An 18,081-nucleotide genomic window follows, 5' to 3' on the forward strand; every position below is an offset into this window, starting at 1 on the left:
TACTTTATTATATATAAAAGAGTCTAACAGAGAAACTAAATGTAATGTTAGGGCCATATTGGGGAAAGATGGGGAGAAAAGGTGTTAACGTGTGAGTAAGGGTGACCATATTCCATCAAGCAGGAAATCAGTATAGTGTCTGAACTGATAACCAATTACTAATGATCCAGGCATGAATTATTTAGACATCGGGAGTTAATAACCACAGGCAGCTGCTCAGAGTGGTTGCCTCTGACAAGTGGAATGGTGACCATGGTGCAGAATGTTGCATCTTATTATCCACCTTTCTCAGACCTTTTGATTTTTTAATCAAAGGCATTTATTGCTTTGATACAAATATATTAAAAAGAGAAAGGAAATAAAATGGAGGGAAATCCTGAGATAGAGTTCTATGTACCATTACTAAAAATCACTAAGGCGTATTATTGAATGATAAATGCAATTTAGAGAAAGGTATGTATAGAACAATCTCATTTATGTTAGACACCAAAAAACAATTCATCAAACAAAAAAATCCACAATACAACATTGTAAAATATGTATGGGTAAATACATGTAAATGTATTTAAAATTCATTAGAAACCATCTGAAGTGTCCACACCAAACCTATTGGTATTACCTCGGAAGAAAGGGTGAATATCTGGGAATGGTTAGAAATATATTAATATTTACAAAGGAAATAAATTCATGTATTAGTTTGTAATTAAAACTAAATGTTAAATATAATGGCGATCGTGATCTATTGATTGGTGAGTCCTGATTAGTGTGTAAAGTTTAGGTAGCTTTGATCCAGTTTCCTTTTTAATTCCTCGAGTATTACAGAGAATTTGGCCTGTAAACAAATACTACCCATTAATACTGAAGACAGCTTCTTATCTTAAAAAAAATCAATAGCTCCTTCAATAGCTCTGCTATATCCTTGAATAATTAGAGCTGCCCTTTCTGACAATGTGCGTGCTGTTTAGGGAGGCATGTACACAGTTTGCTCTACTTTAATTTGTTTATCTATTGAATGTGGTTTAATTTTAATTATCCAGCGACCATTAGCATGTGCTTTTATGTAGTGAGGAAAGGCAAGCTTAAATGTGCACTATCTGAATATCACTGTTTATTACCTTTACCAGTGGGTAAAATAACTTTAAAACCTTTGCAGGAATGAGAGATGCTCAAATAAAACATCCAAGCTTCCTCTGTGGTAGGGCCTGTGGCTAGAGGTGAGTACTTGAAGCATTTCAGAAAAAAAACTCAAGTCAGTGAAGCAAAGTATTCTCAAGGCATTCTTAGAAGGAAGCGAAGCAGGTGGATGCTTTGAGGGCCACCCTTTTCTGGGCACCCCAGGATGCTCTCTATTCCAAATGTTCCATCCCGTTGTCTCTATGGGCCATTCAAGTACTCGTGGAAATTCCAACAGCTTGGGATGCAAACAACATCTCACTTAGTGATCACGCTTTCTGAAGCACTGGTGAAAGAGATGCTGTTTGCCAAAATCTAGGCACTAGAAATGATGCAGCCAAGTCTAAAATGGGTTCTCAGCTAAGGTACCGAACTCTCGGCAGTAATGGGAAGGCAGCAGGCTTACTTCACACCACGCATGGGAAATGTTAAGTTTTGAAGAAAAACCTGACACACGTGATAATGATTCTAGAAATTTGGTCAGAGAGGCAAGAAAGAAGTAGGAAGCAAGAGGGCCCCCATCCCTCCCTGCTGACCTTTACCTGACATCTGGAGGACAGTCTGGGGACAACAGAATGTGAGAGCCTGAAATTTCTAGGCTGACTCAGTTGCAGAGGTGAGTGACCAGATTTCTCCCTCCCAGAAATTATTCAGAAACCGTATAAAGAAGGTAAGGCCAACTTGCAACTAGTAGATAAGCCAGTCCTGAAGACCAATGTACAGTACAGTGATTGTAGTAGACGACAATATTGTATCCGTAAACGTCAGACCTGCTAGGAGGTTAGATCTCAATTATCCCGTCCACCACAAAAAAGAAAGGGTAACTACGTGAGGTGCTAGAGGTACTGGCTACTACAATGGCAATCACCCTGCAATGCATGAATGTATCAGATCGACAGGTGGTAGGTAAACCTTCAACTCACACAGTACCACCTGTCAAATATATTTCAATTAAAAAAAAAAATGTAAGGCCAAATTGGAGGAAAGAAAGAAAATAAGAAAAGCGAGGCTAATGGAACGGCTCTTCTTTGACTCTCTCTCCCCCACTGGGTTTGGATTTCAATTTTCAGGGGGCTTTCAGGCTCCCTCCCCCAACCACCTTTTTCCCTCTGAGGTCTCAGGAAGTGGCTGCAGGGTGAAGTTCAGCAAGTCAGAGAGGAAGCTGCGAAGGGAGGTCTGCAGCGGCCGCCTCTCCCTCCTCCCCACAACTCTAGGAGGCCTCTGCTATACAAACCCACTGGCATCTGCAGGCTTTCTCCCCCTCCCACCCCACCCCCTTCCTCACTCCCAAGAGAAAGCCCTTCTCCTGAGCAAATTCAATGCTTTTGACTGTGCTTTGGATTTCCTCTCCCTTAGACCTCCTCAGGGCCCTTACCTCAGACATTTGCCCTTCTGTGACTCTTCCTCAGGCATCCCCTGTCTCCTGGCTGCTCCGTTTTATTACCCCCATGTGTTCATCCTCCCCCTTTCCCGCCCCCCCTCTAGCTATGGTCTGCTCTGGTGTTTCCCCTCAACAACCAGACACAGAAACCATCTGACTGCTTCCACTTCTTCAATATTCATTTGCTCCTCAAGGGAATCTGCTCTGGTTTCATCTTCTAACCCAGATGCCTCTGAAGGTCATTAGGGAAGTCACAGATGTTAAATCTGAACAATTCTTTTCCGGTTCTGCCTGTCTCGGCCTCAGGGAAAGCACTTAATAATCATGATGGCCTCTCCCTCTTACACATACTCTCCTCCTGGGTTCCTTGACACATCTTCTCCTGCTTTTCCTCCAGTCTTCTGGTCACTCCTTGACAGCATTGTAGGGACCCTGATAATCATTTCATTCTCTTCCCAGCAAAATCTACAGTTAACCATAAATAAACTCAAGAGCTGAACAACTGAAGATTAAAAATATTACTTTATTGTTGGGGGTCCCTCGCTGGCTCAGTGGTAGACGATGCGACTCTCGATCTTTGGGTTGTGAGTTCAAGCCCCATGTTGGTCATGGAGCCTACTTAAAAAAAATTTTTTAATTAGCTTATTATGGGGGCACAATCAGTTAAGTGTCCAATTTTTGGCGTCAGCTCAGGTCGTGATCTCAGGGTTGTGAGATTGAGCCATATGTCGGGCCGATGCTCAGCAAAGAGTCGGCTTGGGATTCTCTCTCCCTCTCCCCCTCCTGCTCCCACACTTTCCCTCTCTCAAATAAATAAATCTTTTTTAAAAATAAAAATAAATAAATTACCTTATTCTTAATATGCACTACTGAAGAATAGGATTTAGATCAGTGTTTCTTAACCTGAGCACTACTGATACATTGAGTCAAACAATTCTTTCTTGGCGGGGCGCGGGGGATGTGGATATTTTCCTGAGCACTATAGTATGGTTAGCAATATCCCTGGCTTCTACTCACTAAACACTAATAATACCCTCTCCCTCCTTCCAGTTGTAACAACCAAAAATACCTCCAGACATTACCTAAACCCCTGGGTGGGGAGTACCAGTTGCAAAATCTCTCCCAGATGAGTATCACTAATTAGATACACTTGTAGCAAGAAATATGGAAGAATGAGAATTTAGAGGTCAATGTAGGATTAGAGAGCAAAGTGAAAGTTCATTCTCTCCCATATCACTAGTAAATAGTATTGCTGTCCAAAAAATATTAAGAAAAATAGGAAAATAGTGTATTTCCTAAGAATTTTCTTTCTTCTTTCTTTTTTGTTACTTTACATTAAGATGCATCCTTCTAAAAAAATTAAATAAATAAAATAAAATAAAATAAAATAAAATAAAATAAAATGCATCCTTCTTCAAAGAATAACTAAGGTGAAATGCCAGAGAGCCTATATATTGTGATTCAACTTGTGGATATTCTGGAAATATACATATATTAGTTCCCTTTTGCTATATAGTAATATTGTCACAAGCTTAATATTTTTAAACCAGACATTTATTTACTCACAATTTCTATGGGTCAGGAATCTTGGTTTGGTTTTTCCAGGCCTGTGGCTTCCATGTCTTTCACAAAGCTGCCAGCAGCTTGTCAGTCAGGGCTGGGATCTTACGTGAAGCACCTTGGGGTAGGATCTGTTTCCAAGTTCACACGGCGGTTTCTAGGACTCAGTTCCTTGTTGGCAAGGTCACCCTCAATTCCTTTCACCTGGGACTTTCCATATACCAGCTTATTTCATCAAAGCCAGCAAGGAAGAAAATCTCTTGAGAGTCTACAAGGAAGACAGAAGTTACAATCTTAAGGAAAAGTAGCACAAAAGTAGCATCCCATCACTTTTGCCATATTGCGTTGTTTAGAAGCTAGTCACAGATGCTGCTTATGCTTAATGGTTGGAAAAAACTGAAGGACATAAATACCAGGAGGTGGAGATCCCTGGGGGCCATCTTAGAGTCTAACCAACAAAAAAATTATTAATGGGGCATACTTTTAATTTACATTTTTTTGCCTAATTTGCATTCTGATGCCCTGTATGCAATACTTTTTATTTTCAATGTATATTTTCATATTGTTTCCTCTTCCACAGGAGCAGATGAAATCAGCACTTTTCCATAGACATAAGATAGCATTTCTTTTGGCATAAGGTGAAGACAGACACAAGGTACCTGTTTCTTCACCATCAAAACAATATGCTAATAACATAGAAAACACAGGTTATTTGTTTAATCTCAGTTACTTGAACAATGCCTGCATGCTTTGGGATATTCTGATTCTAAAAGCTAATCTAAGGACAACTGAAAAGAGTTTAATGATCATTTGGAACAATTACTTTGTGCTTAGAAATAATTCATACACTTTCATTAATTCATCCCACAAACATTCTGAATGCTTATTACATAGCTGACATTGTATCACTCCTCATCAGTTAAATAACGTGTAAAGAGAGGTATAATTTTCTAACTTGGTCTTTGATTAGAATATTAACATGAATTTTCTAATCTTACAAGAAAAAATGATGGTAAGGTTAATAAGAAACCAAGACTCCAAACTCTTTTTCCTCCATCAGATATTTTGTTCCCATATGTCACCATATTGTTGGCATAGATCAAAGGACCCCAAAATTACTTGATTCACAGAGCTCTTCATATCCCAGTAATTTCATGGCACCACTAAGCCTAAAGAAATATCTAACCATTCCATTTATTGAGGTTAGGTCCAGAGGACTCAACAAATATTTATGTTCTAACAACTTAGTAAACATTTGAAAAAAATATTACATGTAACTTCTTTTTGTTGTCCGATTGCCGAGGCTAGGACTTCTAGTACTATGTTGAACAGCTGTGGTGAGAGTCCACATCCTGGTCATGTTCCTGTCCTCCGATTTTCAGTGTTAGGCTTACCTCCTCTAGGAAGCCTTCCTAGGCATTTGCAAGCTACATATTCTTTTTCTCATCTCTATATCATCATGACACTCAGTCTGCAGCAAGCACCAGCCTGCTCTTTTAACATCAAGCTTTACTGGTTTCAGGTCTATGAGATCTTGGAGCCCCCTTGAGAGCTGAGACTCTGACCCATATGCCTCAGGTAGTTTCCTGGACATTCTGTGAAGAAGTGATTCTGATTCCATAGGTCTTGGGTAGGGCCTGAGGTTCTGCATTTTTAACAAGTTCCCAAGTGAAGTTAATGCTACTTTGAAAATGATATTCACTGTGGGCTTTTTATATATGGCTTTTATGATATTGAGGAATGTTCCCTCTATCTCTACACTGTGCAGAGTTTTAACCAAGAAAGGATGCTGTACTTTGTCGAATGCTTTTTCTGCATCTGTTTAGAGGATCATATGGTTCTTGTCCTTTCTTTTATTAATAGAGTGTATCACATTGATTGGCAGATGCTGAACCACCCCTGCAGCCCAGGAATAAATCCCACTTGGTTGTGGTGAATAATCCTTTTAATGTACTGTTGGATTCTATTGGCTAGTATCTTGGTAATACATGTAACTTCAAATTTAAAAAAAAATAGTATTTCCACATTTGCCAATATGAGATGTGCACTTCATGGGCATTACACAGCTTCTCAAACTTTGAAGTCAGACCAGACTCTGCCATCTTCATTTCCTGCTGTTGGTTCACAAACTTGCCCCCACGTACGGAGGTCAAGGCAAGACCAACGAAAGAGGCAGACCACTCCGATGGTTCTAATAAATAAGGGAACTTAATGAGGCTTGTCTTGAATGGCCTCAAGATAAGTAGATCTCTGCAACCGCCCACCAGAATCTTAACATTTTATGTAGAGATCGTAACTGGGTTTAGTCACATTAACTGTCCAGATGGTCTCAACAACACTTCATTCTCTCTCACAAGGCCATCTCTTTAAAACAGCTCCTAGTGTGGGAGTGCTGGATGGAATGTCCATTCCGAGGACAGCGAATGGGATGAAGAGCTTCCAATTGCCTGGGTCCAGCTCATGCTTAACTAGTAGTCACAAATTCTCGATGACCTCCTCCAACACTGCCTCACAGCGATTTCCCCCCAGGGTGCTTATCTTTTGTCATAGCAACCACTGGTTTACAAAGATAGGAAATAATTTTCTAAAATGAATACAAGCTAAAGTTGAAACTGTAAACTACCTTGTTTTGATAGTTTATGAAGTATCCAACAGATGTTGAGTATTGCTGTTTTCTTCAAATATCTAAAATATGCTGAGGCACCCCTATAAATTTACTGCAGTGTACCAGGGCACACAGGCACCCAGTTTGGGAAACTCAGGCAAAGATGTAATAAGTATTTAAGAAAAAGAAAATGTACAATTAAAGTCACCTATCTATTTGATATTACTACAGTAATAAGTTCAACTACATCCAATTTGATCCCTGATATATCAAAACCCCAAATCAGAGTGAAATGGGAAAATGAACAGAGAAATTACAGTCTAGAGGTTCCACGAAATTTGCTTTTTATTACTGGGAGACACCAGCCAGGTATATTATATAGGAAAATGCCTATACCCCTAAAAACTCTGTTGCATTAACAAAGCAATTTATTCTTTTGATTTCAAACGTTTATTATTTGGAATAAAACTAAACCTACAAGCATTCCGGGCAGGTGGATTCTAAGTTAATCAGTCAACGCTTCTGAAGGATTTGGGTGAATTAGTTGCAAATCATTCTTTATTAAAGACTATATATAATGTCTGAATTCTTATTCCAGATATGCACAAGAGGACAGAGGCTCTCCTTACCCTCTTATCTTGGTATGCACTCAGTGAGAGAATTTGTTCTGCACCAAACCAGATGCATAGTCATTAATCTCTTCTGAACACAACTGACCATTGTCCTTTTGACCTTCTTCCTCAGTCTAGGGATGGAAATTTCTTCTGCCAGACATTTTGGTAAAGCTACAAAAGTGCCCCTACCAGAATTCCCTCCCTGTGGAGAATGAAATTAGGTAAGGCCTGTAGAGTGAGAGACAAATTGAATTCATTTAACCGAATTGCTATCTGACCAGTAAGGCTCATCTCAAAGCACAAGCAGAAGTTTCAAGGCAGAAGTAGCATCAACAAGATGAATAGTGCTCTCAGTTTGCATGGCAGAGCTAGATGCTGATGGTGGGATTACCTGAAGGTGAACCTGTGAGTCAACTTCTTTTTTGGAACTTAGTTTCTGTCTCACACTTAAAAAAAAATAGTTTGTCTAGGTCTAAACACTTCTATCCATCTCTCCAGAAGAATTTATACTGTGCAATCGGATAATTAAAATAATAAACCTTTTGGTGGATGGAGAGTTTGAAGAAAAGAGTTTTTTACAATGACATCTTCAAAGCATTGGTATCTGTTTCATCTGTGAAGTCCAGTCACTTTATAGAAGTTAGGAAGCATTAGGGAAAATTAGACAAATTAGGCCACGTTTTCTAGAATTAAACAATCTGGGTGTCAGACTGTCACATTATGGTACCTCTCCCTGCCTCAGCATAGAAACATCGTTGACTCATGAACCAAAGCCTGCTTGGCAGATGTGGTCTCTAAGGATCTTCTTCACACAAACTCATGCTTTTGTGTGACTATACTTTTGGTGGTACACACACACACACACTCAGGTTAATCTAGTCTCCAAAGAGGGAAGCTTGCTCTATTTTGATAAATGCATCATAACCTCCATCCTGAGCATTTACTATTCCATTTTTCATACCTCCTCACTTCATAAATAGAGGTACACGGAAATGCACCCAGGTTTTGAACTTAGTTCAGTCTGGATTTGATCCAATCCTGCTACTTTCTAGTTGTGAAACCATGTAGAGAGCACTTAACTATTCTGAGCATCAGTTTCCTCTTCTATAAAATCTTTACCTCACTATGTTATTTGTGGAAGTAAATGCGTACAGGGGGCCCATTAAGCAACGTCCATTAATGATATATTTTCAATAAGTCTTACCTATCTACAAGTTTAAATTTTCCAGACCCTCTTCTAAACTTGAGGACTCCCTCTTCTTCCAGATATTCTCTTTTAAGATTACAAAAACTAGTCATCTAATCTGAAGGGTCCAGACATACTTTATTCAAGGCAAGGTTTGGTGATCTGAAATCTGCCCTGAGTTGACAACTCCAGGGTACTCAGGAAGTACTCAGGACAGAAGCTCAGAGGTGCCAGTAAATTCAATGGCCTTAAAGAACAGACAGGAAAGCCATGCCCATTTGAGATCCTTAGAGACCTCAGCAATTGGTATTCTCTTGTAAACTCAAATTCCATTAATCATGAAAATTATACAAATAAATTAGTGATATAGTCCATTTTTCCCTTGCAGATATTAAAGCAGGAAATATTTCCTGATTTTCAAATATTAAAACGAGGGAAGGAAATTTTATAGTTTAAGTGTATTTTCCTCTAAAAAGTTTCCTATTTTCACTATTAATTTGATGAATTTGTTATTTATTGATATTTTCTAATTTTATGATGGATTAATTAAAATATTTTCTTATTTTCAAATATTTCAGAAACATTTTAGCTGAAAAAACATTCTGGTAGTTAATCTACATTGAGGTATGCACCTTCTAGAAATCTTGCCATTTGTAAGGAATATTACTGGTGAAAGGTTGAACAATTAGAAGGTAAATGTCATGTGGAAATTAAGTTCATTTCAGTCAATCACCACCATAGTTATATGTGTAAAGTTGTCCTAAGCTATTTAACTACAACCATGTAGAGTCACATAAAGCTGATTTTTAAAACTGGATTTTGCCTCATGTTACTTCCACTCTTATTGAGTAAAAGACCTGGCTAACTCCACTAATAGGAGAATTTTTCTCACACAAGTTCTAGGAATTAATAAGTGGACACCTAAAAAACAATCAATTAAAAAGTGGGCAGAAGAAATGAACAGGCATTTGTGCAAAGAAGACATACAGATGGTCAGTAGGCACATGAAAAGATGCTCAATATCAGCATATTCATCATCAGGGAAATGCAAATCAAAATCACAATAAGATATCACCTCACACCTGTCAGAATGGCTAAAATTAAAAACTTAAGAAAAATGGTTTTGACAAGGATGTGGAAAAAAAGGAATCCTCTTGTACTGCAAACTCTTGTGGTGCAGCCACTCTGGAAAACAGCATGGAGGTTCTTAAAAATTAAAACTAGAACTACCCTATGATCCAGGAATCATGCTATTGGGTATTTACCCAAAGAATATAAAAATATTAATTCAAAGGGATACATGCAACCCTATGTTTATGTAGCATTACTTAAAATAGACAAATTATGGAAGAAGCCCAAGTGGGTCTATCAATAGATGAATGGATAAAGAAGATGTGATAGATAGATATATAATGGAATATTATTCACCCATAAAAAGAATGAAATCTTGCCATTTGTAGGAACACAGATGGAGCTAGAGAGCATTATACTAAGTAAAATAAATCAGAGAAAGATGAATACCATAAGAATTCACTCATGTGTGGAATTTAAGAAACAAAACACAGGAGCAACGGAGGAAAAAAAAGAGAGGTGCAAATCAAGAAACAGATCTTAACTATAGAGAACAAATTGATGGTTACCAGAGGGGAGGCGGGTGGGGGATGGGGAAAATCGGTGATGGGGATTAAGGAGTGCACTTGTGATGGGCACCGGGTGATGTATGAAGTGTTGAATCACTATCTTGTACATTGGAAACTGATAACAACACCGTATCTTAACTATACAGGAATTAAAATTGTGAAAAAGAATTCATAAGTGACATTACTATGATTACTCAACTGAGTAATGATTACATTACTCAAATGATATAATAAACATCAGACAATTATGAAAATAAAAATGTATATAGTTATTTATATTACAGAAAAAGGATTTACATACATGAGATAGGTTTGATCACATTCATTTCCTCTGTTCTCCGTAGACTACATCTTTAATGGGAAAGAATAATCTTTTATGAAGTTTTGCAGAAATTTCCTTAATCAGTAGAACCTAGAAAATTATATCAATTTTAGATTGCCATAGTGAATGATGTGTGTAAACAAAGTGCTCTTCAAAACTAAAGAATTCCAATATTGATGAGACTGATGCGTGGAGCTGTTTACACTGAATAAAGGTGAGCAAGTCCCTTTCAATAAAGCCTAAAAGACCTATTAATATAGAACAAATATATTAACCCTATCCATTGCCCCAATACCTTCTCTGGTAATATTATTACCGCCATGGACTTTCCTACTTGCCACCTACAAAGGATTTAGCTCAAGCCTGCATAGTCAGCATACGGGCATACGGTCCATCTTCTCTATATAGCCCACCTTTCCTAGGTATTTCTTCACTTCAGATTACATTAAGACCAAAGACTCTAGTAAATAGTGAGCCTTCATTTTTGACACCTTGAAGCAAAATGGAGTTGCCGTGATTCTAACCTCATATTAACACTATATACGTAGTCCCTAATCAAGTTCCTCACTGACTCATTTAATGTCATTTCTATCTCAGAAATTTAAATAACACCTGTGCTACAAATTCAAATACTGAGAGATTTCTAAATAAAAGGAGACTGCTTTTCACAATATAATCTAATTTTCTAAAGAAAAATACCTATGCCCATAAAATTTTGGAAGATTATACAACAAAATTTTAATAACTATTATTTATTTGGAAAGGAAATTATTCCTTAGTTTTGTTCCGTTTCTTTCACTACAATGGACATATATTAGTAACTAATTTTTTAAAGATTTTATTTATTTATTCATGAGAATACACAGAGGAGAGAGAGAGAGAGAGAAAGAGAGAGAGAGGCAGGAGACACAGGCAGAAGGAGAAGCAGGCTCCATGCAGGGAGCCTGACGTGGGACTCGATCCTGGGTCTCCCGGATCACACCCTGGGCTGAAGGCAGCACTAAACTGCTAAGCCAACCAGGCTGCCCTATTAGTAACTATTTTAAAAGCTTTTAAAAATAATAAGACTGCTGTTCAGAAGTGAAAGTAGCTTATACGGGATGAAAACAAAAAGTCCTCACTATCACTATTACAACCAAAAGATAAAAATGAGATATTACTCTAACAACATTCTAAATTTAACTAGATTAATTTCCAGATTTTCATTATATATGCTATCAAAAACCACCCAGAATTCTAAAAAGTGTTTCCTCATTAGAGGTGCCTAAGAAATTATTATGTACTTTGTAGTTATCTATTAATGAGAAGAAAAAAAAACAAAGTAAAACCATTTTTATGAAACTAATACAAGATTTCTTTTTATCCAGACTGTTGAAAAGTCAGAAGGGTCAGATGCAATTATAACTAGAAATGGACCAGATGTGATATCTAAGTTGGAGAGATCAGGCGGCCAAAATTCATAATACAGCAGCTTTCAAATATTGATGAGTGTCTGTAGAAAGAGCAGTAACACGAGAAATGATGGACTTTGGAAGAAGGGTTTTGAAGAAGAGTGAAATTTGTAATAGAAAATTGAATGAAGCTTAATTGAATGGCTGAACTTTTCAATGGGCAGTTGAGAAAGGATAAGTGAAGTGGAAAAATTAAAATTGTTTCCTATAAAACTGAAAATACAAAAGAATATGCACTCTGACTTGTATAATGTGGAGGACACATAAATATTGAATTGTGCTACTTATTAATAATACATTTAAAGCATCTTAAGATCCATAAAAGAAACCTGTGGAGAAGGAAATGCAACTTATCCAGAGACATTGGAGTATCCTCTAAAGAAATCAAAAGATAGAATCATGGCCACAAGAAAAAAACACCGCAGAGTTTGAAAGTATATCTATCACTGCTACCACTCAATTCACAGACTTTTTAATCAACTGGATCTAAGTTAATCTGTTACACTATGGGTACCTGGGTATTCAGAGATTATTTTTTAATGTTTGTAAGAAAGCAAATAAAAGCATTAGCAAAATATATGACAATTCCAAATTAGGTGTAACTTATAAAAATGACTCCTTCCATCCCCATGTAAACCTATTAAAGACTACCAAAGTGTATTGGAATTTAAACTTCTATGTGTTTCAGTAAGTGTAGGAAGTTTAAGCTTTTAGGACACTTCAAGGATAAGCAAAATGCGGAAGAACACCAGGGCTCCAGGGCCCAGCTTAACATTCCAGTGTGATGTTCCAAAGTACAAACAAAATAAACATTTTGTTACAAACAAGAAACAGCCATATAATACATGGTTCTATTTCTTTAAGGAGAATAGATAAAAGGAATATAATTTTTTAAATTAAGAAACGTTTTAAATAAAGTTTTTTAAAAAGAAAATAGATATGAAGAATCATCAAGTGCCATCTTGTTAAGAAACCTAAAGCTACTATAAATCCAGTCACCTGACCCCTACCTTCTCCCCCACACACCCATTTTTCCACCATGATGCTGTGCTCCCCGTGTGATCTAAAATAGGACACATATCCCAGGGCATTATAATATTTTCCCCATATCGCAATTTTTTTTTAAATTTTCACTTTGTTATATGAGAAGTTATTTGAGAATTAACATTTAGGAAGTTCCTGGCATCGTGCTCAGTGCTTTATTTATCTTCTAGTCATTTAATTTATTGATCTAAACTTCCACTACATGGACACGCATTTGAGGTATCAAACATCTTTTTAAAACACAAACTCCTCTGAGAGAGTTGAGCCTGTATTGTCCACTCATACTCTTCTGCAAACATAAGTAAGGTTTGTGAAGAGAGAGAGAAGCGGAACAGAAGATGAAGAAGCCAATTCTGGAACACCACCTTTTACTCTGTGGGGCAGTGAAGCATCCCACAATAAAATGTCCTTGTGAAGAACATAAGGCAACATGGGTATATGAGATCAAGGTACACGAGGGGAGAAGTACCAGGAGATGGGAGAGGAGTACAGAGGGAAGGTGGGAAAATATTTGGAAGAACTTTTTTTTCATTCAATTTGCCAACAAATAATATAACACCTAGTGCCCATCCTATCAAGTGCTCTCCTCAGTGCCCATCACTCAGCTACCCCATCCCCCTGCCCACCTCCCCTTTGACAACCTTTTATTTGTTTCCCAGAGTTAGGAGTCTGTCATGGTTTGTCTCCCTCTCTAATTTTTCTCTAATCGAGAAAGAAAAAAAAAAAAAAAAGAAAACATTTTTCTCTTCCTCCTTCTGATTCCAAATTAAAAAAAAAAAAAAAAAAAAAAAACTTACACTACTTGCCTAGTGAGTGTTAAATGAGCATTTTAGGGCTGACCAAGGACTTTATTTGCTCTTTTATAGCTATGCCTTAATTCCAAACAGCTATCTGGCTTTTCACTGACTTCTTAGAATATGACCCATTTTTAATTTTGTGACTGCTTCAATAGACTATATAGATAATTACTTATTGCCAACTTCAGAGTTAGGGTCATGGTCATGTCTGTTAGAAAATTGGCAGTTGAAACAAGAAACAAGTTTTGGGAGATATAAAGGTAGGCAACAAGATCCCAAGTAAAATGATAACAGTCCTCATATGCATTCTTCTATTCTCTTAAGTAAAGCAACATCACCATCCTGCCAAAGAACTCTCTACTTCTTAAAATAGGAATGATGAGAAGCGCACAATAAACTTGCGTTTGTCATGCTTTGTACTTTCACTAACAATCAGGATTTTTTGCTCACATTTTAATTACATGTTTGTAATTAACTTAGTTACGTTAAATATAATATCCCCTTGGGACACCTGAGTGGTTCAGTGGTTGAGCATCTGCCTTTGGCTTAGGTCGCAACCCTGGGGGGTCTTGGGATCAAGTCCCGCATCGGGCTCCCCACAGGGAACCTGCTTCTCCCTTTGCCTATGTCTCTGCCTCTCTCTGTATGTGTCTCATGGATAAATAAAATCTTAAAATAATAAAATATCCCCTTCTTACTGCTCCTACTTTATAATACTCTTATCCAAACTCAGGTTTCCTTCCATTGACCTGTCAATACATGAGGCTTTATTTCTAAATACCTTTTTAGCAGCTCTAAGATTCTTGGTTTTAAAATGTACTAAAAAAAGGGGTGATATGTTCATTTGTTTTGCTTGTTAAATTCCGCATGAGTAAAATCATATGGTATTTGTCTTTCTCTAACTTGTTTTGCTTAGCATGATATACTTTATTTTTTTTAAGATTTATTTATTTATGATAGACATAGAGAGAGAGAGGCAGAGACACAGGAGGAGGGAGAAGCAGGCTCCATGCTGGGAGCCCGACGCGGGACTCGATCCTGGGACTCCAGGATTGCGCCCTGGGCCAAAGGCAAGCGCTAAACCACTGAGCCACCCAAGGATCCCCTTAGCATGAAATACTTTAGCTCTGTTCATGTTGTTGCAAATGGCAATATTTCATTCTTTTTGTTGGCTAAGTAATATTCCATTGTGTGTGTGTGTGTGTGTGTGTGTATAATATATATTCTCAACACTTAAAATTGTGCCTGTCACATCATTAATGAATCAGTGAGTATGTTCACCTAAGGATTAATACATTAAAATGTATATATGTGTATACACACACACACACACACACACCACATCTTCTTTATCCATTCATCTGTTAATGGACATCTGGCCTCTTTCCATTTTTTTTCACTATTGTTGATAATGCTCCCATAAATATGGTGCATCTATCCCTTTAGGTGCATCTATCCCTTCAAATCATTATTTTTGTATCCTTTTGATAAATACCTAGTAGTGCAATTGTTCTTTTTAACTTTTTGAGGAAACCCCATACTGTTTTCTAGAGTGACTATACCAGTATGCATTCCCACCAACAGCGTAAGAGGGTTCCTCTTTCTCAAATTCTCACCAACACCTGTCTTTTTCCTATTTGACTACTTCTTGATTGTTCCCTGACTCAAAGTTAAACCCCATGACAGCAGGAAACTTGACTTTTTTACCCCTACTGTGTTCCCAACACTTAAAATTGTGCCTGTCACATCATTAATGAATCAGTGAGTATATTCATCTAAGGATTAATACATTAAAAACCTGAAAAAATATGCCAAAATGTTAATAACTGAGTGAAAGCCTGAAAGGAGCCAGTTGCATCTTTCATTTCTTAGTACTTCCTAACCTTTCTAAACTTTCTTGAACAAGCATGATGTAGTTTCTAATCACGTAAAAGGTTTTATTTGAAAAAATAACTTGTATCTTATGCAATCATTTTCTCAAAATGACACCTGCATAAAATAGCTATGTTCAAAGAGTAGAAAAACAGGGATTTTAGAATCAGGAAAGCTGGTTTCCTTGCCAAGCTTCCATCTTCTCATATGCAGGATATAGGGAAAATATGAACATATGACCTTTTTGTCAATGAGTTGAGGAGTGGGCCTCAGACAATGAGATAGACAAGGGGAGCTCTGGATTAAGAGTATAACTTTTTTTGTTTATTGAATTGTCTGTAGAAGTCATTTTTAAGTTCTTTGAATTCAGGCAAACTGAACAATCAAACTATTCTTTCTTTCATTTGAGGTTCCCAAGTATTCACTAAGATTCTTTGGTTCTCATCACCAAGATGTTGAGACATTTTTAACATAAAATGTCTATTTTTATTTCAAAAGTATACTAGCCAGAAAGGACATTAATACAAAGTACAAATAGATCAACTAAAATATATTACAATATACACAAATGCATGTGCATGTCCACTAGAAGACATAATGAAATAATCTCAGATGCTTAAACTTACTTTAATTAGTAAGTTTGAACTTAAGAAAATCAAAACTATTCTGTAACATTGAAGAATGTAAAAATGAAAACACATGGGTAAGAATAAAATCTAGTGGTAGAGTAAGTTATAACAATGGATTTAATTGTATATGATAAAAGAACAAAATAACAAATTTTTAAAAAGAGCAAAATTGATTGAAATAAGAGTAATATCCCAAAGCAAAGTATAGATTATCATGAGGAGACAATGTATAGGTATAATATGCTTAAATAGAAACCATCAGGCCTATATGAATGACCAATGACATTTTCAATATTCCTGTGGGAGGCAGGATTTTGCCTTAACATGCAGAACTTTCCCATGTATGGCAAGGTATTCAGTATCCTTGGCTCCCACACACTAAATGCTAGAAGTACCCCTGGTTTTAGTGACAAATCTAAACTCTTATCAAATCTAATCTTTCTTTAATAAATCAAATATATTTATGTTCCCCTTTGCTGTTCTCAAATAAAAGTCATATAAATTTTCTTGCACATATGAATTTTGAAAGTTCAATATAATATCTATGCCCAAGGCCTAGTATGAAGGAAAAACAGAGGAAAGTAACAAATAATAACATATTACATATTTCTATATGTAAATACCTGAGCGTGGTTTTATTGGAAGTCATGATGACATAAGTTGATATTTACTCCTGCTATTGATGAGTGAGTTTAAATTTCAAAGTCACTTATAGAGACAGCATGGAAAAAAAGAGTGGATGCTCAAATAAAAACCCATACTAGGGCAAGTCATTATTTATACAGGATGAAAGAAAAAGCAAAATGATCTTAATTAAAATAGGGATAATAAGTCACGAAAAATTATAAATTATCCAAGTTAGAAAGATGAGGTAATATGGTAATTCCTGAAAACAAGCTGTATAACGTTTAAAAAATGTCCAGTGGGAAAGTTATAGAGAAAAGGAGTTCATTTTTGTTGTGTGGGACCATCCCTCATATTGCAGTACATCCATCACCCTTAAACCCACACTCACAATGCTAGTAGTAACACCCATTATCATGACCACCTTATACATTCCCACAAATTTTTCAAACACCCTGGTGAGAAACACTGACCTAGTTAATGCCTATCATCCTCAGGTGAGCGTCACTACTGACTTCCTTAAGGATAGATGGTAGCTGGCTTAGATATTGCCTCCATCCTTGCCACTCAGTTGATCGATTCCCTGGACATCCAGTCTTTCTAATCCACGACACTTACCTGAACTGTAATTGGCCTTTGAAAGACTTATTGTCAATTATAACAGAAGGTCCATAAGAAAAGGGACGAACTCTGTCTTGTTCACTGTGCCATATCAAGTGCCTACTATTGTGTTTCATAAACATTCTTGAATTAAATTCAGGTTTTTCACTTGTGCAGCTGGATTCCTTCTAACTGTACTATTTGATACAGAGCAAATAATTTATTGGTTGGAAAAAAAATTTGAAGTGGAACATCTAGATAGCTGGTATCAGTCTGTTTGGGCTTTTATAATGGAATATGATAGCCCAGGTGCTTTGTAAACAACAAAAATTTATTTTTCCTAGGTCTAATGGTCAGAAGCCCAACATCCAGGTACCAGCATATTTGGTGTCTGGTGAGAAATCACTTCCTGGTTCACAGCCCATTGCCATCTCCCTGTGCCCTCACAGGGTGGAAGTTGTGATGCAACTCTCTGGGATTCCTTCCGTAAGGGCACTAAGTCCCTTCAGGAAGGCTCCACCCTCATGACCTAATCACTTTCCAGAGGCCTCCTCACTTCCAAAAACCGTCACATTGGGGATTA

At 37.1% G+C, this 18,081-nt stretch overlaps 1 long non-coding RNA gene across 4 annotated transcripts in view; it reads right to left on the bottom strand.

Annotated features, from left to right (window-relative positions):
- Nucleotides 1-18,081, bottom strand: part of LOC144324127 (uncharacterized) — a 325,737-nt gene that overhangs the window by 174,054 nt on the left and 133,602 nt on the right. For all 4 annotated transcript variants that reach the window (XR_013389539.1, XR_013389540.1, XR_013389538.1 and 1 more), the window contains one exon: nucleotides 4,121-4,382. This is a non-coding gene — a long non-coding RNA (uncharacterized LOC144324127). The remainder of the gene's footprint in view (nucleotides 1-4,120; nucleotides 4,383-18,081) is intronic.

This window comes from Canis aureus, chromosome 11 (assembly GCF_053574225.1).
Source record: "Canis aureus isolate CA01 chromosome 11, VMU_Caureus_v.1.0, whole genome shotgun sequence".
NCBI classification, from domain to species: Eukaryota; Metazoa; Chordata; class Mammalia; order Carnivora; family Canidae; genus Canis; species Canis aureus.